Raw genomic sequence first — 24,766 nt, forward strand, 5'->3', positions numbered from 1 at the left:
GTCTGTGTTCCTGAGATCTCACAACATTAACTGTTTCTTACAGTGACCCACTCGCTGAAGTATTTCCTTACTGGATCCTCTCAAGTCCCAAACTTCCCAGAGTTTGTGGTTGTTGGGATGGTTGATGATGTTCAGATTGATTATTATGACAGCAACACGGAGAAAGCTGAGCCCAAACAGGACTGGATTGCCAAGAACACAGATCAGCAGTACTGGGAGAGAGAGACTGCAAACTGTTGGGGTTCCCAGCAGTCTTTCAAAGCCAACATTGACACTGCAAAGCAGCGCTTCAACCAAACTGGAGGTTTGTTCATGTTTAATTTTTTACTGATATTTGCTGTTAATGTTTTCAGTGTGTTTTGTTTACAGTAGTAAACAGGTTTGCACACATATTAAATGTTTCATTCAGATTACATATTAAAATTATTAACATAATAATTCATAATGAATGTAGAACTACAGTACAATAATCAAATAATAAAGATAAATTCATGATATTTGAAGTTTTCGGTTTATATTTAGGATTTTTTGCCTCTGAAACCTTGATGGTTGTTTTTGCTGCAATTTCTTAATAATCGATTATTCAGAAATTAATCTCCAGAAAATCAGCTGGATCTAAATAATCAGTCTGAGATGTATTTGTTTTACAATTATTGTGAACTAATATTTGACTTTTAATAAAAACAATCCTGGACTGAAACTCTCCTTCAGTGGAAGCTTCTAGAAAGACCTCAACATAGTCTGGTGTGTAGTTTTCCCGCAGTTATACGATTTTTTTTAGAACAATAGGAGGCTGCAGAGTTTCAGAGGATGGAAACTTAAACCCAGGATCAGGATCTGAGTCTGCTGCTCAGGATCCATCTTAGTGTGTTTGTCTGTTCCTGCAGCTCACAGGAAGTCGCTCCGTGTCTCCCTTCAGACGTCCCTCACAAATAATCACGTTGTAATAAATTATAGAAAAAGAAAATATGTCAGACACCATCAACAGCATCTTAGGATGAAATAATTTATCATCTAGCTGAGATGTTAAATGTGCTGTGATGTCACAGTTATGACAACAGTTTTTCCAGATTCCATTAAACACATAATAATAATAATAATAATAATAATAATAATAATAATAATAATAATAATAATAATAATAATGTTATATTTAATACAAAAAGTAGAATCAAATAGGGTTGACTTTGTAACAGGCTGAAAGCAGTGGCGGAGCGGGGGTGGCTTACTGGGCTTAAGCCCGGGTTGTTTTGTCAGAAGCCCGGGGTCTTTTGGAGTGTAATTTTTTCATAGTTAGATGCCTGGCTGACAACTGTATAAAACAAAAACTACACACAATATTCGAAGCACATAGTGTATACTGTGGGAATTTACGACTGTGCGTAAATCCCCCCTAATATTGGTATGATCCGAGCTCAGACACTAAGGACTGAGCGAGGGGGCGGGAGGAGCTGCTGCCTGCGAGTGCGTTGTTGGAGAAACGGAGCCAGGCAGACAGAGGAGAACTGAAGTTCGACCAGGTACCAAAGCAAATCATTTGTACTGTACAAATAATGTAAATATGACGGTGTATCACGAAAGATTGATATCAAACTGATCACTTGACCCATATTACGTTACTCGCTCTTCAAGTGAATCAACAAATGGCGAAATGAAAAGCCGAACAACAACAATGCTGTTTCTTTAGAGAGTCTGTGTTTATTTCATATTTTCAGTTGTTTCCCTCCACGGCTAAATAAATCGGTTTCAGTAATGCACTGATATACAAGAATGGACATAAGGGGCTTCTTTCAAAGAAAAAACTCTGGTAGATGTTATTTTATTTATTATGCTTTGTATGCTGTTCAGTATATTTCTATGCAAAACAAGAGGAACTTCAATACACAGCAGTATATTCACAGTTTAAACCAGATATTTACACACACTTTAGGGAAAACACAAGAACATTTTTTTACTGTACAACATCAATTTAGAGTAAACTTGTTTTGTTTTGGATAAATAAATATTGAAATATCTTTTGAATTAGTTAAATGTCAGAATAAAAAGAGGGAGCTGTCTATTTTTTTTTATCACTTTCATCAAATTTAGGAGCACATATACACTAAGTTTATTGTTAATTAATAAGAAAACTCCAAAGATTCTATTCTGAGCTGAAGAAGCTTCTGATTGGTTAGTAGAGTCCATGTGAGTGAATTGGTGGCACAGCTGTGGATGCATATAAGGCAAAACACAAAGCCTGTTTCTTTGACATGGGAACATCAAGAGATGTCAACCAAAACACAAGAAAAAGAACTGTGGAGCTCCATAAGTGTGGCTCAATTTTGAATACAATTTGGTGCCATTTACAATTAAGAAATACAGATAGTTTCTCTCTTTACTCTTAAAGTTAACAAATATGTTTTTTATATTTATCAATCTAAAAAAATAAACATTTAGTCTGATTTGATGTTACAATTATAAAAGTGTTGTGTTTTTATCTGAAGAGTTTGTAAATATCTGGTTTCAACTGTATATTTGATGATTGTCAGCACAAAGAGGGAGAGAGAGGAACAGAGAGGGAGAGAGAGGGAGAGAGAGGAACAGAGAGGGAGAATGAGGACAGAACAGAGATGAACAAGAGCAGGTGAGACACACATGTCAGTCAAATGGTTGTTTACCAAAAGTATCACCGTATCATAGGTCTTCATGTATCTCGTACCTAGTGTTTCTTTTTAGGTTTGTTATTTTTCAAATTCTATATTTATTAAGTTATGCAGGCTTGTTTGCACAACAAGGCTAAACAATTATATAAACTTTTCTTAATCTACATAGTGTACTTTGGTAGAATTAAAAAAATAAGTGTAGTGCAGGTCTATGATGACCTTGTTCTGCCTTGCTGCTTAATTAAAAAACTAGTTTAAGGTGTCCTGCATATGTGATATATATTTTTCCCAATATGAAGTCATTCTTTTTCGAACAAAACTCAAAACAGAGCCTATTAATCTTTCAGTCATTTCTAAACACCCCCCCCCCCTCCCCCCCCAATCCCACATGCATACTACCCTTTAGGGCTAAGCCCCGGGTGTATCATATGTCTGCCTCCGCCTCTGGCTGAAAGTAGAGACAGCTGAATGACCCGTTCACTGTCCACGGCCTCTTTATGAATGAATTTAACTAAATGCATGAAAATAAAACATTCAGCCCGTTTTCATGAGGAAATGTTTTCAGGATTATCTTTCATTAGCAGAGGTTCCATAAATAAATCGGTGACAAACTTAAAGCTACTCTGTGGAAAATAAATAAATATTTAACTTTTAGTTTTACTTCAATAGGACAACAGTTTGGTGAGAAGTAGATAGACCAAAAATAAGAAACACAAACTAACAGACAGACGTTTAACAGTTAACAGTTTCTCTAAATTTTACACTGATTTTTGTCCTATTTAAAAATAAGACCGTAAATATGAGTTTCAGTCGATGTTTAATATTTTTGGTCCCAGATTTAAAATTTAATGGGTTTTTTTTTTTTTTACTAATAAACAACAACCTGAAAATATAATCAAGGAAAGTAAAGTGTTAAAATGTCTCACTTTTCCCATAAACTGGCTGAAGGTTGATTATTAAGGTGGTGTCGTTAAATCAGGACGCCGTAAAATTCAGCAAGAATCCTTCCAGAAAGCCTCCCTATGAGCGGTGAAAAAACCCACGGGTTGTTTTGGTCATTAAACACAGCTTTGGTCACTCATCTACGCAACATTTAAGAGCGGCGGAAAATAACAGCGTACTGGGCGGATCACTGAGCTGCTTTTTCCGGCGCTCAGTGACTAGTGATGTAATATTCAGGGTGGTATCAACAATACTGATCCGACACCGATACTTTGTACAAAAACTTAACGTGTTATTGTATTTCAAATTATAGCTTCATAATGATCACAGGACATCAGACTACTTGTTCTTATTGTTTAGTTATGAAGAATTGTCATATAGTTGTGAGTTAATTGACGCTATTTGAACACGTATATCTGGTCATTTAACATGTGTATACTTGCCTGGACATTTCAACAAAAACATTCAACATTCACACTTTCAACAGGCGCAGTATTGTCGATATCAGCTCCAATAATTTCAAGTTATTCAGGCAGCTAATTGGGGGAGAGTAGTGAGCCATGACCACTATATCACTGTGATTGTTACTTTCCACAATAATTAGTTGACACAACAAAACACACTTTTCAGCTTTTCATGCTTTTTGAAACTCAGTTTTTTGGAGACCTGTGATGTAAATTCTGTCTCTAAAGCACACAAAAAGGTTTGGACATTTTTCATAGTGCATGTTTGAGGTTTATTCTTCCAAAGAAATTGTTGGAGCTATTTATTCTTTATTTTTGTTATTCTGAAATTTGTTGGTGTTTGTTGTTGGTTTGTTTATATTTTTGGGTTATTTACAAGTTTATTTGTAGGTTAATATTTGCTTTGTTTTGTTTTGTTTTGTTGTTTATCTTGCTAAGTCAGCCAGGAAGAACTGTAAGGTCTTTTTTTTTTATATATAAATAAAGGGACTGGTATAGGACCAGAATGCACTGGGGTGGGCCTATGGTTTTTTACCAGAGCAGGAGAAGCAGCGGGGAGGAAAAAAGATGGATCTTTGTTATTGTTTTCCAAACTGGAAAAATAAACAATAAAATGCAACTTTCGAGTTTGATAGTTGGACTTCTTTTGCCTGCATACAAAACATTACCACAGTGCAGCAGTGGCTTGTGAATTTTAAGCTGTAGGATGTTTGGTTGGACAAAGGGAATCCCCACTACAGAAATAATTAACACAGTTCAGCGGCTACATACTGAACTTGAAGGATAAAAGCAAAGAATCAATCCAGTCATGCTAGTATTGATCCGTAACCAATACCAGTGTTGGTACCAATACTATCGATATTTGGATCGACCCGCCCACCTCTCTCAGTGACAGCTGTGAGCGTTTTCTTGACTCATGCAGGGCCTCCCCATGTTTCTCCTCCACTTAATCTACACTCCAATCAAAGGAGTGCAGACAACACCAGCTCATCCCACATTCACTTTGTTGCCGCCTATAAGGAGGTGTTTTTGCGAGATTTTCATGGACATTCACAGCGTCCTGATTTATTGATTAGCAATTTTAATATAATTTATTAACCAAACGGGCTGGAAAAGTGTGGAATTTGAACTTAGATGGTGTGTAACTCCACATGTTCATATAAAGAAAATACCTGTGATGATGCACCGAGGCTTTTCTCGTGGCTTTGAGAGCAGCGATTTTCTAAAAGCAGGAATGACTCCTCGTGTCGCTCTCACCTGTAGACTGTCGGCTCTCATCACAGCATCAGCGGCGCTCAGGTTCCTACTCAAAGACGCTCACAGATCTTTGTGCTACACATCCAATAATATCATTAACATGAATGTTTTAATATTTTTAGTGCAAAATCTGATCTGGTCACAGTGCTGAAAAACACCAAAGTGTCCCAGCATGGAGTCGAATTCAAGGTCTGAGTTATTGTTTCAGTCCTCTGCTCTTAGTAAATGTAATAAAAATGACAACATGGTTGTAAAATCTTAGGGGAACCTTTTTCACCTTTTTGTCAGGTCACAGCACAAGAAATTAACTGTCCATCCATTCGCTTCCACTTATCCTTTTCAGGGTCGTGGGGGGCGCTGGAGCCTATCCCAGCTGTCATAGGGCGAGAGGCGAGGTCGCTAGTCCGTCGCAGGGACAACACACAGGGACAGACAACCATTCACACCTAGTGGCAATTTGGATTATCCAATTAACCTATCACCACAAGCTGCATGTCTTTGGACACTGGGAGGAAGCCGGAGCACACGGAGGGAACCCACGCAAACACGGGGAGAACATGCAAACTCCACACAGAAAGATCCCGGCCTGATGGTGGAATTGAACTCAGGACCTTCTTGCTGTGCGGCAACAGTGCTAACCACTGTGCCACCATGCTACCAGAGAACTTAACTGATTTATCAAAAATTATTTCTTGCATAGTCATCAATGATGACATGAAGCATTTGCTGGAGCCTGAAATACTGTAAGTAGAACTCCAGATTAGATTAATGTCACATGATCATATTAAACAGACACCTCTAGAAAAACCTCAGGACAGTCTGGTGCTTAGTTTCTCACAGGCTGATGACGGCTGCAGAGTTTCAGAGGATGGAAAGTAAATCTAGAATCAGGATCTGTGTCGGCTGCTGAGGATCCAGCTTAGTGTGTTTGTCTGATCCTGCAGCTCACAGGAAGTTGCTCCACCTACAGCAGCATAGATAACCTGTGCAGTGATATCTCTGCAGGCAGGACGTAGATGTGCTAACGGGAGAAAATTAATTCTGTTTTTTCCCAGTGTCTTTCTGTAAAATCTACATTGTTAATGATGATTTGTTTTAAAAATCTTCCAATGAGACAAAAGCAGCCATAAATGTAGATCCTCTATATGTTGATCACGTCTCTGTGTCAGTGTAAGACTTTAGTGCAGCCTCTCTCTGGTTCACTGCAGTCTTTGTCTCTGTGTTTCTGTCAGGTGTTCACATTGTCCAGCGGATGTACGGCTGTGAATGGGATGAAGAAACAGGTGAAGTGAATGGATATCGCCAAGACGGCTATGATGGAGAGGACTTCATAAGCTTTGACCTGAAGACAGAGACGTGGGTCGCTCCAAAACAACAGGCTGTCATGACAAAGACGAAGTGGGACAGTAACAAAGCTACGATCACACAGTATAAGAATTACCTCACCCAGATTTGTCCTGAGTGGCTGAAGAAGTATGTGAACTATGGGAGGAGCTCTCTGATGAAAACAGGTAAAATCTATGACCAGAATTAGATTGTTAACCAAAAGTTATATGTCTCAGTTTATTACTTAATATGATATTAAATTAACCTTTATATGCATGAATTATGAAAACCTCAATCAGGGCTTTTTTTTCTTGAGTATTTTTATTCATCTTAAGGCATGAAAAAAAGATTTTTGAACTTCATTTTTTTAAACATATACTTTTCATTTTCAAAGAGTATTTTTACATGTCCACTTAGTTGTACAACAAACATTTTGACTTATGAATTTGACAAATGAATAATTAATATACACTGTGTAAAAACTATAACATAACAAAAATATATTTTAAAATATATTTTAAAAATATTTTATAACAGTATAACAATATATGTAACAATTATAACAACTGTAACCCTGCCTATGGAGTGACACATCAGTGTCCAATGTAGTGGTTTATGTGCAAGTTTACCATCAACACTGACACAAATACAAGAAAACAGCCTTTGAATAGTTGTCCACTGTAGTGACCACTATGTGTGAAAGGGTTAATATAATTGCACTTCGCGTGGCATTTTGATACATTTTTTAAATTTAATTTAATTTAATAAACTACATCACATCAAAAGACATTGGTATGGTTTTAATAATAATAATAATAATAATCTTTTAAAGTTGCTCCTGGTCGTCATAGCAGATCATCTTCCACAGTTTTAGCTCTGATATACTCATTTCTAATCCTTCTCACTCCTTATGATAATTTTAATATCTCTCCAGTTCGTCCCTCACTGTCTCTCCTCCAGAAGTCTTCCTCCTCTCCAGTCAGCTGCCACGCTACAGGTTTCTATCCTAACAGAGCCGAGATGGTCTGGAAAAAAGATGGAGTGGAGTTTCATGAGGGTGTGAACAAAGGAGAGATTCTCACCAACAATGACGGGACCTTCCAGATGAGTGTTGACCTGGATGTATCATCAGTCACACCTGAAGACTGGCACAGATACAGATGTGTGTTTCAGCTCTCTGGTGTGAACGAGGACATCGCCACCAGACTGGACAAATCAGAGATCAGGACCAATGAAAGTGAGTCTGGAATCAGGATCAGATGAGTGATAAACATGGGAAACACACTTGAATTACTGCAATAGCCTGTGGTTCATGTTGGATGAGAAAGTTTGTTTGCTTTGATATTCTTTCTGTCAGCTTCTGTCAGAATAATTTTAAGACCTAAATCAGTTTAGACCAAGTTGTGTTTTTCCACCACATTTTTTCCTTGCTGAACATTGATGAATATAAAACATGTTCATGTGTGGCCGCTGATTATCTGACTAATGGACAGTTTTAGAAGATTAAATAGTAAATTGGGGAAAATGTATATTTTGAAACATATGTTCAAATTTTTTGGCAATGTATTGAAATTTAATTTAATGGCAGAACTTTTATTGTTGGAATGAAAACAAACATTAGTGAGACAAATATTTAGTGACCATAAACGAAGCTCTTGTACATGATTGTTATCTGATTGGAAACTTTTTGTTCTCACCTTTTGTTTGTTCTGTGATCCACAGGAAATTCCTTCTCCCTGATCATCACTGTTGTTGTTGCTGTGGTCGTTCTTGCTGCCATCGCTGTGATCGCATTCATTATTTACAAAAAGAGGACAGGTGAGAAACAAACTTCCTGGATTTTTCTTGTATAATGCAACAACAATGATGACATAGTGCAAACAATAATAATGATAGTAAGAGTAATATGACTTAATTGAAGTCATTATTAACAGTTTTCAAAAGAAAACAAACAATGCACACAGGATTAAACAGGTAACAACCAAAAGCAGTGTAAGCTGAGTCTTCAGATTAATATTTAAGTATTTTAACACTTTCTCTGCCAGCAGGATGCTCAGACTCTTTTAAATCCTCAATATATTACAACAATATTCATTAATCATGCTTGTTGTGTTTCATAACTTGCCCCTTCATTTCTCTGCACTTGTAGATTTTTGTCCAGTTACTTCACTTTTTCTTCTTGTCTGTTATTTAATTTTTCTGCATCATTTTTCTTTCTGTCTTTGTGGTTTTTCTGTTTTTTGTTTTTATTTTGTTTTTTACACCTGAGCTACAGTTTGGTTGTCTATGAACAAAATAACCACCAACTCAGTTATTGAAACCCAAACATTGTTTCTCTTTTCTTAACCATCAACTCTGCCAAACAAACACATCCTAAGGTACACCTTTACCTGCATTAGAAATGTGTACGTTCTCTACCTTCAGTCGCTTTACTTATAAATTTAACATGAGCACATGTTGTGGGAAAAGTCAGAATATATCTATAAACACATTAGTGAGTAAGCCCAGTGTCTATGTTTTTAATTTTACACATTAAATTAATGCTTTTGTCCAGATTACAAAATGAAAATATGAAATTATGTTTGATGCCTTGTACAATACATGAAAAAAATTGTGTTAACATTTATAACAAATTATTAAAATGATGTATTTTTTCCTTTTTATTTCAGACAAACGTCCACCATCTCGTAAGTTAAACTTTGTCCCTTTTCTCTAATCTCTTGTCTACACTAAATTAAAAAGGGTTTCTGTACTTTAATCTAAGCAGTCTTTCAGGGCTGTTTCCTGTTGTGTTCGATTGTTGTAAAAGTGACAGATGAGAGCAGGATGTGGACTAACATTGTGTTTCTGACCTACAGCTGTAGAGAACCGTGAAGTCAAGGAGCAAATGCTTCCTCAAGCCTAAACCACAAACAGCTCTGCACACAGTGAGTTACTTCATATTTGTGTCTCATGTTTTAGATTTCTTTTTAAAACTTATGTAAAATAGTGGCTGTAGTAAAATCTCCTGTTTAAATATATCCAAAAAAAGTGCTTTAGTATAACTAAATCATATGAAGAGAAAGATGCTTTCAAAATAACGTTTCATGAAATGATTTAACAAAATTAAAACAAATGTGTTAATTCCCTTCAGAAACATATGAAGTAAATACTCGATTGAATCAGAATTTTAGATCTTAATGAAACTGTAAATATGTTATTTGTGGATTTGATTAATCCTAACATTTATTTTATTTCTTTTTTATCTCTACAGAGAACCTGAGAGAAGACGTGTCAGCTCGTTCTTCTCCATAAACTGGAATTCATTGAATTCGTTGATTGTTCACATCATAAAATCTGTTAAAAAGATCTAAAATCTAAAATATAGTTGCAGATGCTTATTAGTCCAGATTTAATGGAAAGGAGTTTGAAAATGAGTTGGCAAATGTTTAACATATACATCATAATGCTGGCATTAAATTATTCTGAATATGTTGTTGGGTGGCTGTGGCTACAATGTAGCCATCACCAGTGTGTGAATGTGTGTGTGAATGGGTGGATGACTGAATGTGTAAAGCGCTACACAAACACAGGCCATTTACCATTTTTTGTTTTCAGTTAAAAAAAAAGGCAATTTTAAAAAAAAAGATCTAACAAAGATGTGACCACCTGGAGAGACGTAAAACACAATGAAAACAATATGAAACAATGGAAGCATCACAGCAGTCTCAATAGTCATAATTAAACCTTTGTATGTTCATCTTCACTCAAACATATATTAGTTTAGTGTTTCTGGTTTTCTTGTAAATTATTGAATCACTCATGAATGCTGAGATTCCCTCACTCTCAGTGATAAAGGAATCATAATAATATATTTCTAAATCTTGTACGTTTACTTAAAATTTGATTTAAAAGACAAACTTGTGTTGAATTCCAGGAGACCTTAAAAGATTTTACTTTATATCTGATTTATTTCTTAATGAAAATTATGTTTATTCTCTGTTGTTTGATTTAAGATATGTTTTGAGTGTTTTTAATTTTAGAGTTTAGTTCATGTTGAGATTCTGGAGGTTTGTGTGGGTTATGTTTTTAACACATTGGTGGGTTTGTTTCTGTTTATATATCAGTAAAACTGCATTGCTCTTTCTCTCCTTTTTGTACTTTTGCTTTTCAATAAAGTCCCAAATAATCCAAATTTCTGTGACTGTTTAAAAATAAAATGTACACTTGGCTAAAGTTTCATGAATCCAGCCCAAATATTAATGGATTAGCTACAATTTAACTCGTGATAGTAGCTCAGTAAGCTTAGGTGTAATGATGCCAGCTCCAAGTCCATTAAGTGTCCTTGTGACAAAAGTATTGTGTGTGTGTTGTATTGTGGTTCGATGTTTGCTTTTGTGGACGTTTATTTTTTTCATTTGGTTTACCAACACTAGACTTGACAATTTGCATATGATGAAGGAACTGACCTCACAGCCCATTGTTCCTTCAGTGGGCTGGTTTCAGCTATTGTGCAAATGCACTGTTTATAAGATTGGGGAAACCTGCAGTCAGCTGAGACTGAAGAAGTCACCTGGATGAGTGACGAAATGTTTCTCCCACTGAAAACTACGTCCAGATGAACAGAATCAACCTTCACACTTTATAGACTTGTGCTATTCCAGAATGGTCGCCTGAATCAGGTAGAGTATAAAAGGAAGCCAGCTGCTTTTAGGGGGGTTGGGTTCTTTGGCGTGTGTTGGCACGTAAACTCATACTTTATTTAATAAAGACTACCAGTTGATGGCAAAATTTAATTCCAGTCTCGTGCCATTTTGTTTGAACTGACACATGACCGCCAGCCAGCTTGACGGAGTTTAAAAGAACTGTTAGTGCAGAGATTTTGAAATAATGTTTGCTAAACATTAATAATCAAGGCTTCTTAAAACCAAATGGTGTTATATCTATAGCCACTGTTTGGTGTTTTAACAGTGTAAGGCTTGAGATGCTCTCAGCTACATGTCTCAGATTATTTTAGTTGCTGATAGTTTAGCAGAAAATCTACACTGAACCCTTCAAGCCAGTAGATCCACAGTATGAATAAATATGATTGTAAACAAAAATCAAACTGATAACAATTTAATGATTCAGATTTAGTCCTGTGAAGTTTACATTTATATATATTTATGCTTTACATATATATCACATATATAATTCATTCAGAAACAGACTTTGCACATTCAAAACATGAGAGGACAATAAGTGCTGCGAAGTTATTTATATTTTGAGCTAAATGCTCCTTCATCCTACAAGCAAAACTAATTTCCATGTGCTCTGAACTCCAATGTGAGATTTAAAAGGTGTTTCTTTCAAAATGGTAGTATTATGTTTAATGTTAGTAAAACTGTCAGGTTAGATTAGTATGTGTTTCTGAGTTTAAGGCTGCGGTCCAGGAGAAACTAAATCCAAAAGCTGAATGACAAAAAAAAACCCAACCCTGAGCACAGAGAGCTGCACCAAAGCCTTAAAAAAATCATTCTTAAAGCACTGGAAAAATTTTTTACTGTTATTTTTAATCTCTGTAAACTCTAAATTGTTCTGGCTAACAAAATCTTTTGCATTAAAAAAAGCAGCTATATTAGAAATTAAAACATTTATTATAATCAAATTTATTTATTTGTACTCTGAAAGAAACCTTTTAAAATTATTTAAGAAAAAATTTCTGTAGATAAATCTACATTATGCTTAAATGTTGAAGTATCCAAAGATGATGACCTTGCCTGGAACAATATTTTAATATTTAAGGAAAAGAAACTGTAAAAATGTACAAAATTAGAAAGTACTTTATATTCTGAGGTCTCATTTCTCATCTCACGACTTAATTCAAACACTTTTCATCCAGAATGTCAGGAAGTGTAATAATGTGTCAGTGCTTACTGACAAAACTCTCTGTAAAACCACTCGGGTCAGCTCTGATTGGATAGGATTTTTCAGCCTGAGGTCACTATTTAAAAAAAGCAAAATCTGTGTCTGCGTTAGTACTACATATAGAGCTCGCTTCTTGGTTTCACTCCATCTCATCCCAGTGTATTTCTCAGATGGAGTTAAACTGGGATTAATAAAAAATCAAACAAACAATACATGTAAATACCTGATTTTGCTGTCTGTCTAAGTTTATCTGTGGTAAAGATGTGATATTAGCTGTTAGTACAGTGGTATGCAAAAGTTTGGGCACCCCTGATAATTTCCATGATTTTCTTCATAAATCATTGATTTTTTTGGATCAGCAATTTCAGTTAAATATATCATACAGCAGACAAACATAATGATATTTGAGAAGTGAAAAGAAGTTTATAGGATTTACAGAAAGTGTGCAATAGTTACTTAAACTAAATTAGGCAGGTGCATAAATTTGGGCACCCCAAAAGAAATATTACATCAATATTAGGTAGATCCTCCTTTTGCAGAAATAACAGCCTCTAAATGCTTCCAATGAGAGTCTGGATTCTACAAAACATCTCCAGTTCAGTCAGGTTTGATGGTTTCCCAGCATGGACAGCCCGCTTTAAGTCACACCATAGATTTTCAATAATATTCAGGTCTGGGGACTGAGATGGCCGTTCCAGAACATTGTCCTTGTTCCTCTGCATGAATGCCTTAGTAGACTTTGAGCAGTGTTTAGGGTCGTTGTCTTGTTGAAATATTCAGCCCCGGCCAAACTTCAGCTTTGTGACTGATTCTTGAACATTGTTCTCAAGAATCTGCTGATACTGACTGGAATCCATGCGACCATCAACTTTAACAAGATTCCCAGTACCTGCACTGGCCACACAGCCCCACAGCATGATGGAACCGACACCACTACCTGTGGGTAGCAAGTGTTTCTCTTGGGATGCTGTGTTCTGTTTCCGCCATGCATACCGCCTCTTGTTATGTCTAAATAACTCAATAACTCAGTCCACAGCACCTTATTCCAAAACGAAGCTGGCTTGTCCAAATGTGCTTTAGCAAACCTCAAACGACTCTGGTTGTCGCATGTGCACAGAAAAGTCTTCTCCTGCATTGCTCTCGCTTAATAGTTGAACGATGCACAGTGACACCATCTGCAGCAAGATGAGGTTGCAGGTCTTTGGAGCTGGTCTGTGGGTTGACCCTGACTGTTCTCACCATCCTTTGCCTCTGCTTATCTAAGATTTTACTTGACCTGTCACTTCGGGCCTTAACTAGAACTGTGCCTGTGGTCTCCCATTTCCTCACTATGTTCCTCACAGTGGAAACTGACAGCTGAAATCTCTGAGATAGCTTTTTGTATACTTCTCCTAAACCATGATGTTGAACAATCTTTGTTTTCAGGTCATTTGAGTTGTTTTGAGGCTCCCATGTTGCCACTCTTCAGAGAAGATGCAAAGAGGAGAAAAACTTGCAATGGGCAGTCATAAATACTCTCTCTCATGATTGGATTCACCTGTGTATGTAGGTCAAGGGTCAATAAGCTTACCAAACAAACTATGTGTTCCAATAATCGGTGCTAAAGGTATTTAAATAAATAAAACAATAAGGGTGCCCAAATTTATGCACCTGCCTAATTCTGTTTAAGTAACTATTGCACACTTTCTGTAAATCCTAAAAACTTAATTTCACTTCTCAAATATCATTATGTTTGTCTGCTGTATGATATATTTAACTGAAATTGCTGATCCAAACAACCAAAGATTTCTGAAGAAAAATCATGGAAGTGACCAGGGATACCCAAACTTTTGCATACCACTGTATGTGACTGTCCTGGATTTCACTCTGTTGACTGCAGTCTGTGTCCCACAGAGACCAGTTGTGAATAGGATGGTGCGAGTGAAGAACTTAACAGTTATGGTCAGTCTATGACAGAGAAGACTATATCACTACATGCAAATACTAATAACTCAAGAACAGCAGGCCTTTGAAAGTAAAACGAAGAGTGACAGTAACAAAGCTTTGTTAGAGCAGCTACTTCACCCAGGAGTGGCAAAAATATTTGGAACATGTGAGGAGTTATCTGCTAAAAACAGGTTAGATCAGATGCTGATGTACATTCATTTTGCAGATCTGCCCTTTTTCACTCTCTGTTGTGTTGAATGCTTCATCCACTTTACAAGTAGTTATACTATGTTAGTTCAGGCTTTGTCCTTAAAAATATGAGCAATTTGACAGAAATCACACCAGATATGATGAATCTCACATTTCATCTCAAAATATAAAGAACTCTGAAAAAGTCTTGAGCTATCTGTCATTTTTTTTTTAAAAATACTTTTTTTAGGAATAGGTGCAATGATTTATGGAAAAATGAACAAACATACAAACAAAAGTATAAATTCAGTATATGAGGCAAAAAGAGAGTCTGTATAATTCTAACAAGCTTGAAAGTGATTCGGTATGATCGTCTTTAACAAAGACTCCTGGGCAGCTTTCTTGTCATTTCCTTTATGAGGTCTTCAGGAAGAGTTCTTCAGACTTCTTGAAGGATGTTCAAAGCTAATTTTTCTGTTCTCTGTGAAGATATTACACAGAGACTATAGACCATAAACTAGAGACAGTTTTTTAGGCACACTGCACATGATGCTAAGATATTCTGAGATGTAAGTTTTCAGCTTATAGCTCTTTGGGAATAAGAAGAAACACTTTGAAAGACTTTCTAAAAGCCTGGAGAGTTATTGATAAAGACTAGTTAAAAATTAAAACAAAGTCTGGCTCTTTGAAAAGAAAATATAAAGAAATAAGAATAAGGGCGACTCAAGAATTTAACACAATATTGAAATTTCCTCCTAACTTTGAACTGTGTATCTGTCTCTTGTATAATTTTGTATTGTATAATAGAGTAGCTATTGTTCTTTACATTATTTACAAGGACAGTTCACCCTGCAAATTCACCCCAGGGTGAGACCATGCATGTTAGTTAGACCATGTTAGTTTGATCAGCTTGCATCCTTAATATACTTGCTACTTATTCTAAACAATATATAAAATACTTCATGGGTATGACATATGGCTAAGAAACCACCTGCGAGCAATATTTTCAAATTGTTGAAGAAAACACAAAATAATTCAAGGATGAGAAAAAGTGAGATGAGAAAAATTAACCCCAGCAAGAAACATGAAGAGCAGATGCTGCAACAACGCAGGATATAATCCAAGCAGCAATGATCCTCCTGTAAGTAGGAAAAACTCCACCTGCTGATGTGACTGTCCAGCGTTTGGCTTGAAAATATTCTCAAAAGAAGTGTTAGCTTTATGTGACTATGCCATGAGGAAAGCATGAATCAAGCTTTATGCTATAACTGCCTGTAGAACAGCTGAAGCTGTTCTTAGATTTTACTGGTCTGTGTACAATCGTACAAATTTAGCATTGCCAGCAGATTGTTGTCAGGTTTGTTCCTGGTCGGTGCTGGTCTGCAGTGTAATGAAAAGTCAAACTATTATTATTTTGAATAACTTTTATATAAGTATGAGTAAAATAGCTGTAATCTTTTAATATACAGTGGCTTGCAAAAGTAGTCGGCCCATTTGAACTTTCCCACATTTTGTCACATTACAGCCACAAACATGAATCAATTTTATTGGAATTCCACGTGAAACATGCAGTAGAACAGTAGGCCCATATATTTTAAATTCCCTCGTTCAAGACCATGACGACTTAAAATCACAGCTCTATGTAAAGATTTGACTTAATTTTGTGAAAAACAAATAACACAAAAACAGTAACCTACCATCTGTACATCAGCTCAATAATTTGCTGTAGGCAAAGGCCAAGACTGTTTGCCACCCAAAGCATTTTTCTTGCAGCATATCTGTCAAAAATGTCCATCAGGATTATTTTTAAATGGATTGCTTTTTCTGGTAACTCACATTTACAATCACAGACAAAAGACAAACAAATTATTAAATTTGTGTGATTTTCCAGTTTGAACGCACAGAGGTACAGTGCTCAGCACTGTTGACTGTGAGGTTCCATGTTCAAATCACCTGATTTAATTATATGGTTTTTCCCTCTTTCTACAGTCTAAAGAAGTTAGATTGTGGTTCGTAATTGGACATGATGTGGTTGTGAACATATAGTTGTCTGTGCTGCAACGTGTCTAGTTCCCATGGCTGCAAAACAAGCTTGCGTCATCATTCCTCCACCACCCTGTTGACAAGTGATATGCTGTGTTTATTTATTTGTTCCTCAACATGGTGCTGTGCATTAAGGCCAAACATTTCCACTTTGGTATTTTCTGTTGAAACTTTAAAACTTAATCTGCACTGGAATTTAGAAAGGAGGAGGAGACTTTCACCTGACAACTAACCAAACATACCATATTTGTTCAGTCTTTCTCTAATTGTACTCATAAACCTTAACATGTACAGTAACATGCTAAATGATACCTGTAGATTTGTATAGCTCTTTATTTTATTTACTCTTTATCATGTAGTTTCTCTGAGCACTTATTCGAGAGAAGTCCAAAATACATTCTTATTACTGTTTGTTTTGACTTTTAAGCTACCCTACCAGGATATTTTCATTCAAATGCTAAGACAAAATGTCAATATCTATGAATGTGGAGACTCAAAAGACTAGTTAGGTAATAGTTGCCGATGGATTTATGAAACTTGATAGAAACTTGGACGTTTGCAATAGGTGAATCGGTGAACTACCGAGGTTGTGCCCAAATCCTTAAAACTGTTAGCTGGTCAGTGTTTTCAGGTGTGCTTGTACTACCTGTATGGTGCGGAGTGCTGACTAAGTCATGTTAAACCCATTAAAGCGTCAAGCTCAAATATCTTTTCATTTTTGTGCACTGTTCTCTTGTCGGCACACATTTTCTGTTTATTGAAGCCTTTTGTGAATAATTTTGATCATGTAAAAACTGGGAATTGGTCCCTATTGACAATACTCTTATTTTTTGCATATGTCATTTAGGAAAGGTAATTGGTCACTGAACTTTTTGCAACTATGTGTATTTCTAAATTTTGTGGAAAATGCCTGGAGCAAGCCCTCATAATCAGGCTTTGATAGGGAACTAGGACAAGGTCATCCACAGTGGTGACTGTATAAACTGATCCCCCCTTTCCTTGGGTTTTAAGCACTTTAAAGACTACTGGACTCCAAATATCTTGAATTTTGTAATGGTCTCTAATGCCAACCCTTTAAGGTAAACAGTCTTGCAGGGGTACTTACATGATTCCTTACATGCTGATCAGCGTTAGTGATGTGCGATACCACTGATTTCCTTTCCGATCCGATACCAAGTAATATTCAGGGTGGTATCGACGATACTGATCCGATACCGATACTTTGTACAAAACGGATTTTATTTATTGTATCTCAAATTATAGCGTCATAATGATTACAGGACATCAGAATACCTTCTTCTTATCACTTAATAATGCAGAGTTCATCATATAGAAATAAAAAAACTAAAGTTGTGTGCTATTTGAACACCTTGCCTGTCTGGAGGACTAAAGGACTCCGTGAGAGACTCTCACCCTAGCAGCACCTGTCCCTCTCCTCCTCTTCAGTTCGCCTCAACATACGCTCGTCATATTTTGTGATATGATTTACTCTGAGGTGTTTGACAAGGTTAGTGATGTTGCCACAACCATACATGCCAACCCTCCCGATTTTTCCGGGAGAATCCCACCTTTCTCCAGATTTTCCACCCGGACAACAAAGTTGAAAAACCATATCGCAGAATTCATAGCGCGGCCCAGCCAATTCCAGTTTCCAACAATGACGGCAGCGACTTAGTTTTAATATCACTCTTATTTCTCTTTCTGGGTCGCAAAAAAACTTTTAACATATTTTCAGGTGAGAATGTAGCTGTGTAAACTTCAAATATCTGAGCCGACCGACACATCGTCTTCAAACCCCCGCGGTCTTTCACCACTCGGGTTAAACATGATGTACAAGTCACTTTGATAACTTAAAAATGTTCTTGTTTGGCTTTTTCAGTGTTTTATTTGTTCGTGAGTAAATCGGTTTGGCTGAGATTAAAGTTGTTAGATTAGATTAAATTAAATTAAACTTTATTATTCCCTCGGGAGGGTTCCTCCAGGGTTTTCACACAGCTGAATAAACGTCAAACAGAAAACTGATTAAACAGAAGAGTTTACGTCAGTGTCCGGTTATATTTTAGACAGCAAGGAGCAGACGGCAGAGTTTCACTCCACCGAGGGAGCTCGTGACGTACTACCCGGCTTTCTTTAGACCGCGAAGGCCGGTCCTCAGGTGGAAGCAGCCTCTGAATTTGGACACCCCCGCTGTTTCCGGGCCGGCCAATAATAACGGTGACATTTAACGTATTTTATCCGATAAATAAACCCTGTAAAATATATTTATCCGCCCAAACAGCCCTTTTGAATGTCTCCCTAATTCTGAGGTCTCAAGGTTGGCAAGTATGGCCACAACACCTCACTTTTTTTGCCACATTTATTGCAAACCACGGCTCAGCTGTTTGTGGAGGTAAAATACATCCGCACAATTACGCTCAGCCGTTGTTGTGAGTGCGCACGCCAAGGGGCTGCGAGACATTTATACAGCCGTATTTCCCACATGACTATGAAAGGCGGAAGAGGAAGTAGTTCCTTTGAATGTAGGCAATCCGAATGTTATAGTTTCTTTCCACTGTGTTCCTGTTAATGATAAACTACAAATTTACTCTAAATTACTAAAATATCGATATTTTAATGTGAGAATCGATTCTAGAACATAAATGATTGGTATCGGAGGAATCGATATTTCAGGATCGATCCGCACATCACTAATCAGCGTGTTAGCTGCAGTGTTTTAGTGACACCTTTAAAACCTATGGCGTAACTGGGTCTGGTGTTCCACAATCCAGTCATGAGTGCTGCCGCCCACAGGCTCATGAATCCTTCGTAACAGGCAATTGATCTAAAAATCAAGAAAAATGGTGACTTATCAGTCGACTGATGTGGTAACCTGTGGTAGAAAACAGAGACAGTCTCTTTTCTCTGTGGAAGGAAGGGTGCATAGTACACTGTGCACAGTGTGATTAAATTGCTCACACTGACCATTACCAACTGGATGGTGAGGGAGCACGGTGGCCAATGGCGTGTCCAGCGGGGTGGCCTGGGGGGGCACAGGCCACCCCCCCAACCAGACTGGCCACCCCAGGTGCCACCCCAAAGGCAAAACAATAAACTTCAATCAAATATCAAATGTCCGATTATGTTTTCACGGTGAAGCTCAGATATCCGAGTGTAAGTGAATGCAGCATCGGCTTCTGCGCTATGCGCATCACCTTAGCAAAGGTAGGAGAGCCAAGCGCGAAAGACGGCACTGCAGGAAACAATTTTTCGGTGAAAGAAAATGAGGACAGAATAAATGTCCCGGTAAGTAATATCAAGTTTGTTGAGTTTAGTAAACTTCGGTGAAATTAGAATACCAAGGAGAAAATAACACTTAAAGAATTATTGCAGCTGTGGAATATTTCAGACAGTATGCTACTGAGGGGAGCTAACATAAGAGTTATGAGTTATAAGATATAATCTAAGTCGTAACATTGCTGTATGGAGCTGCAGATTTGGTTGCAGGTTAACATAGCTGGACTGGCCATCGGGCATACCGGGCATATGCCCGGTGACTTATTTTTTATTTTTTTTGTAATGGCATGAACAATGACAGGTGGTGGATTGGCCAGATGCAGGTCGATGTGTAAAAATAACTCAGTTGTTTGGTGGTGGCTATGACGGGGCTTCCACAGAGGCCAGCAGGTGGATGAGGGAAGGGGAGGCAGGAGGAGAGCCCCGAGGCAGCCGCCAGTCCGAGTATCAGGTGAACTGAACTTCAGGTAAGTATGACCTGCAGTCTATCTGGGTCAGATATAAACCAAGTTTAGGTGGAGTTTATTGTGTGGATGCTTTAAGCATCCACACTATTGAGTTCCTCTTGGGACTTCCGTACACTTTTTGGCACTTAACTGCTTCCGCAATTTTCAGCCGATTTTCACCGTTCAAATTTTAAAATATTCTGCTATTTCTGCTAATTCCTGCTATGTCTTTTGGTATTTTTCACTATTATACTTTTTAAAATATTAAGCTTAATTTGTCCCATTGAAATGAATGGGAAACTTCTGCAATTCTGCTAAAATTTGCTTGTTTCTGAAACTTAACTACTTCCTCATATTTTCACGTAGAACAACCATTCAAACTTTAAAATGTTCTCAAATTATTGGGCTATTCAGGTATGATTCAGCTTTTTCAAATCTTTTACCGTTTTACCTTTATGCCTCTTAAAGTTTTCAGTTGCAAAATTGTGATTTTTCACAAAATACATGCGTTGTTATGGTTGCTATGCACTTGGCTTCCAGTGTGCCACTGAAGGTTTTGCAGTCTTCTCTTCATGTCCGAACAACTTCTTGCTACTTGCTCAATCTTCACTCAACTTCCACAAATTATACATCAAAACATAGGTATTTTTGCTGGGTTTCCGAAAATGTCACTATCATTGTTGTGGTATTCATAGAACTTTCGCAAATCTCCTCAGACCAACACAATGTCGGAAAACTCTCCATATAAAGTCAATGGAGAGTTTGTTCAAAATCACCGCTGCATTTCTGTAATGAGAGGCATATTCGAATCGTCATATCTCCTTAACGAAGCAAAGTTAAGACATGAGGCTTGTCCCGGTATATCTTCAGACACTCGTGACGCTCACAATTCAAGAATTTCTTTCTCACGTATTACCGTTCTGAAATGAGTTGGACTTGTTTGAGGGTAGGAAATTCGTCCGTCGCTCAGATTTCTTCAAATTTCAAACCCTGGAAATGAACCACTTTTTTCTCTCGTCATAACTTTTTGTTGGATTTCCACAGAGACCTGAAAATTTCCATGACTGTTCACCAAAGCCTGCTGTCTCTTACGGTGAAAGAATGATATCGATACTCCAAATAGATTTCGAGTTACAAAGCGTTGTTTGAGGGCAAGTCAAGCCAGTTTTTGCTTCGCTCTACTCAGTTATGGTGCATTAGAAGTCAAATAGCTTTAATAATTCACATTTTAATGATAAATTGTCAACACTGGAAGATTCCCCCATCTCTTCTGAACAAAACGGTGTAAGAATGACCGCTCTAGCCCCTACGGTTAGGAAATTATGGTCATTTGTTTGAGGGGAGTCGTCATTATGAGAAATAGGCTGCAATAATCCTGTGCCTCTCTGTGCTGCGTGTGTAAATAGATGCACATGTTTTGGCGGGAAAAAGTACACAGGCTCTCTGATTGGTGGATTCAAATTCAGCAGCTCCCAGGCTGACCTAGAAACTTACTTCTCTCTCCCTGTGCATTTTTTTGCTGATTTTTTCATTTAACAAGTATATTTGAGGGACCCTCAGCATGTTCAGCATTTTTTCAGCTGTCCATTTTGCTTTTCCAATTTTTCTGTTTAACTTATTACTATTGTGCTAAATCATACTATTTCTGCTATTTTATAAGATTTGTGCAAAATATAGTATTTCTGCCAAATATAGTATTTCTGATTATTTAAAGTTTTTCTACTAAATCATAGTACAGTATTTCTGCTTTTTATAGGATTTGTGCTAAAACATAGTATTTCTACTAAATGTAGTATTTATGCTTAATCATACTATTTCTGCTTTTCATAGAATTTGTGCCTAATATAGTATTTCTGCTAAATTACAGTATTTATGCTTTTTATACTATTTGTGCTAAAACATAGTATTTCTACTAAATGTAGTATTTATGCTTAATCATACTATTTCTGCTTTTTATAGGATTTGTGCCTAATATAGTATTTCTGCTTTTTATAGGATTTTTGCTCAAACATAGTATTTCTACTAAATGTAGTGTTTATGCTTAATCATACTATTTCTGCTTTTTATAGGATTTGTGCTTAATATAGTATTTCTGCTAAATTATAGTATTTCTGCTTTTTATAGTATTTGTGCTAAAACATAGTATTTCTACTAAATGTAGTGTTTATGCTTAATCATACTATTTCTGCTTTTTATACTATTTGTGCTTAATATAGTATTTCTGCTAAATTATAGTATTTCTGCTTTTTATAGTATTTGTGCTAAAACGTAGTATTTCTACTAAATGTAGTATTTATGCTTAATCATAGTATTTCTATATATTTCTGCCAGGTCCCCAGGCAGCCAATCCTCTGTGAGGACTGAGACATTCAAATTTTCAAATCAGGGCCTGCACGGCTTCCCAGCCAATCATATATGTGTCCTGAGGCATTCAAATTTGCATATTGGGGCCTTCATGGCTTCTAAGCCAGCCAATCATATCTGAGGGCTGAGGAATTCAAATCCACAAATCAGGGCCTGCACGGCTTCCCAGCCAGCCAATCATATATGTGGTCTGAGGCATTCAAATTTGCATATTGGGGAATTCGTGGCTTCTAAGTCAACAAGTCATCCATGTCATATATCTCTAAAAATTCATATTTTAATGATAAATTGTCAACACTTGAAGATTCCCCCATCTCTTCTGAACAAAACGGTGTAAGAATGACCGCTCTAGCCCCTACGGTTAGGAAATTATGGTCATTTGTTTGAGGGGAGTCGTCATTATGAGAAATAGACTGCAATCCGGTTGTTCAGTGATGACGCGACGAATCCTACTTCCGGGTCTAAAGTAGTCTGCGTTTAATATGGCATTTGTGTTGTTAACATGTTTAATGTTATGTATTTTCTTCTATTTGATCTCAAAAAGCTCCTAAAACAGTCAGCGATCACTGTTGACCTCCCTCGGCTTTTATTACCGCTAATCATTTATTTAAGCTCAGTTTTTAAAACCTTAGGATGTAACTACAGCCCAGCCCATGCAGCAGTATATGAATGACTAACCTCGTATTGTGGATGGATTATCTCAGTTGTTCTCCTGGCTGAAGTTTGGTCCGTTTACAGCATCCTGCCATGCAATTACATTTGTTCCTGACCACCGAGAACACTCACGGTAACTTTTATCAAGTGGAAAAAAAGTTAGCTTGTTTATATTATGCTAACATAGCTGTGTCGCTAGCAGTCACGTAGCACATCATTATATACCAGCTAGCCAAACTTCAGTAACCCTACAAACGTCACTGCTGTTTAGCTTTCTGTCTTCATTTATGTTGGAAGTGATAACAGAGCTGTACGTTTTAATTTGTTTCCAAAACCCCGCAGTCAGGACATGCTATATTGTATTTAGATAGAAGCTAGCGAGCTAACTCCCTGCTAACTTCTAACTCCGTTAAATGTCATAAATTCTGTTTTCATGGATGCCTGGATGTTAAACTCAATTGTTACACCTGGTAGAGCAGAACGCTGATCATTTTATTAAAGATGAAAGACTTTAGACAGTTTTTCAACTCTCAGTAATGCCATAGTGATCGTTTGATATATGGACCTGCAGCGGAGTTTAGACCCAGACACGGCTAGTGACGTCAGACTGAACAACCGGATAATCCTGTGCCTCTCTGTGCTGCGTGTGTAAATAGATGCACCTGTTTTGGCGGGAAAAAGTGCACAGGCTCTCTGATTGGTGGATTCAAATTCAGCAGCTCCCAGGCTGACTGAGCTAGAAACTTACTTCTCTCTCCCTGTGTGTGTGTGTGTGTGTGTGTGTGTGTGTGTGTGTGTGTGTGTGTGTGTGTGTGAGAGAGAGAGAGAGAGAGAGAGAGAGAGAGAGAGAGAGAGAGAGAGAGAGAAGGCCTTTTAATGGGATGATCTCATTCTAAGATTCAAATTCAATATATTTAGACTGGTTGACTGAATTGGATCTTGTGTGTGTGTCTCTCTGTGCATGTGTGTTTCCTTATGTGTACATATTTCTGATTGTGTGGCTGTTATATATTTTTTTGCTGATTTTTTTCATTTAACAAGTATATTTGAGGGACCCTCAGCATGTTCAGCATTTCTTCAGCTGTCCATTTTGCTTTTCCAATTTTTCTGTTTAACTTATTACTATTGTGCTAAATCATACTATTTCTGCTATTTTATAAGATTTGTGCTTAATATACTATTTCTGCTTTTAGTAGGATTTGTGCTTAATATACTATTTCTGCTTTTTATAGGATTTGTGCTTAATATAGTATTTCTGCTAAATGTAGTATTTATGCTTAATCATACTATTTCTATATATTTCTGCCAGGCAGCCAATCCTCTGTGCGGACTCAGACACATATCACATATCAGG

The 24,766-nt window shown here is 37.1% G+C and overlaps 1 protein-coding gene and 1 pseudogene across 2 annotated transcripts in view; both read left to right on the top strand.

Annotated features, from left to right (window-relative positions):
• Positions 1 to 24,766, top strand: part of LOC308384982 (class I histocompatibility antigen, F10 alpha chain-like) — a 75,810-nt gene that overhangs the window by 40,050 nt on the left and 10,994 nt on the right. The gene's annotated exons all lie outside the window — the stretch shown is intronic.
• On the top strand, positions 47 to 9,925 carry LOC308384995 (class I histocompatibility antigen, F10 alpha chain-like; annotated as a pseudogene). Its single transcript, XR_013974715.1, has 7 exons — positions 47 to 304; positions 6,538 to 6,816; positions 7,566 to 7,868; positions 8,354 to 8,449; positions 9,301 to 9,318; positions 9,490 to 9,558; positions 9,885 to 9,925. The product of XR_013974715.1 is annotated as a class I histocompatibility antigen, F10 alpha chain-like (transcript).

Source organism: Rhamphochromis sp. 'chilingali', assembly GCF_963969265.1.
Source record: "Rhamphochromis sp. 'chilingali' genome assembly, chromosome: 17".
NCBI classification, from domain to species: Eukaryota; Metazoa; Chordata; class Actinopteri; order Cichliformes; family Cichlidae; genus Rhamphochromis; species Rhamphochromis sp. 'chilingali'.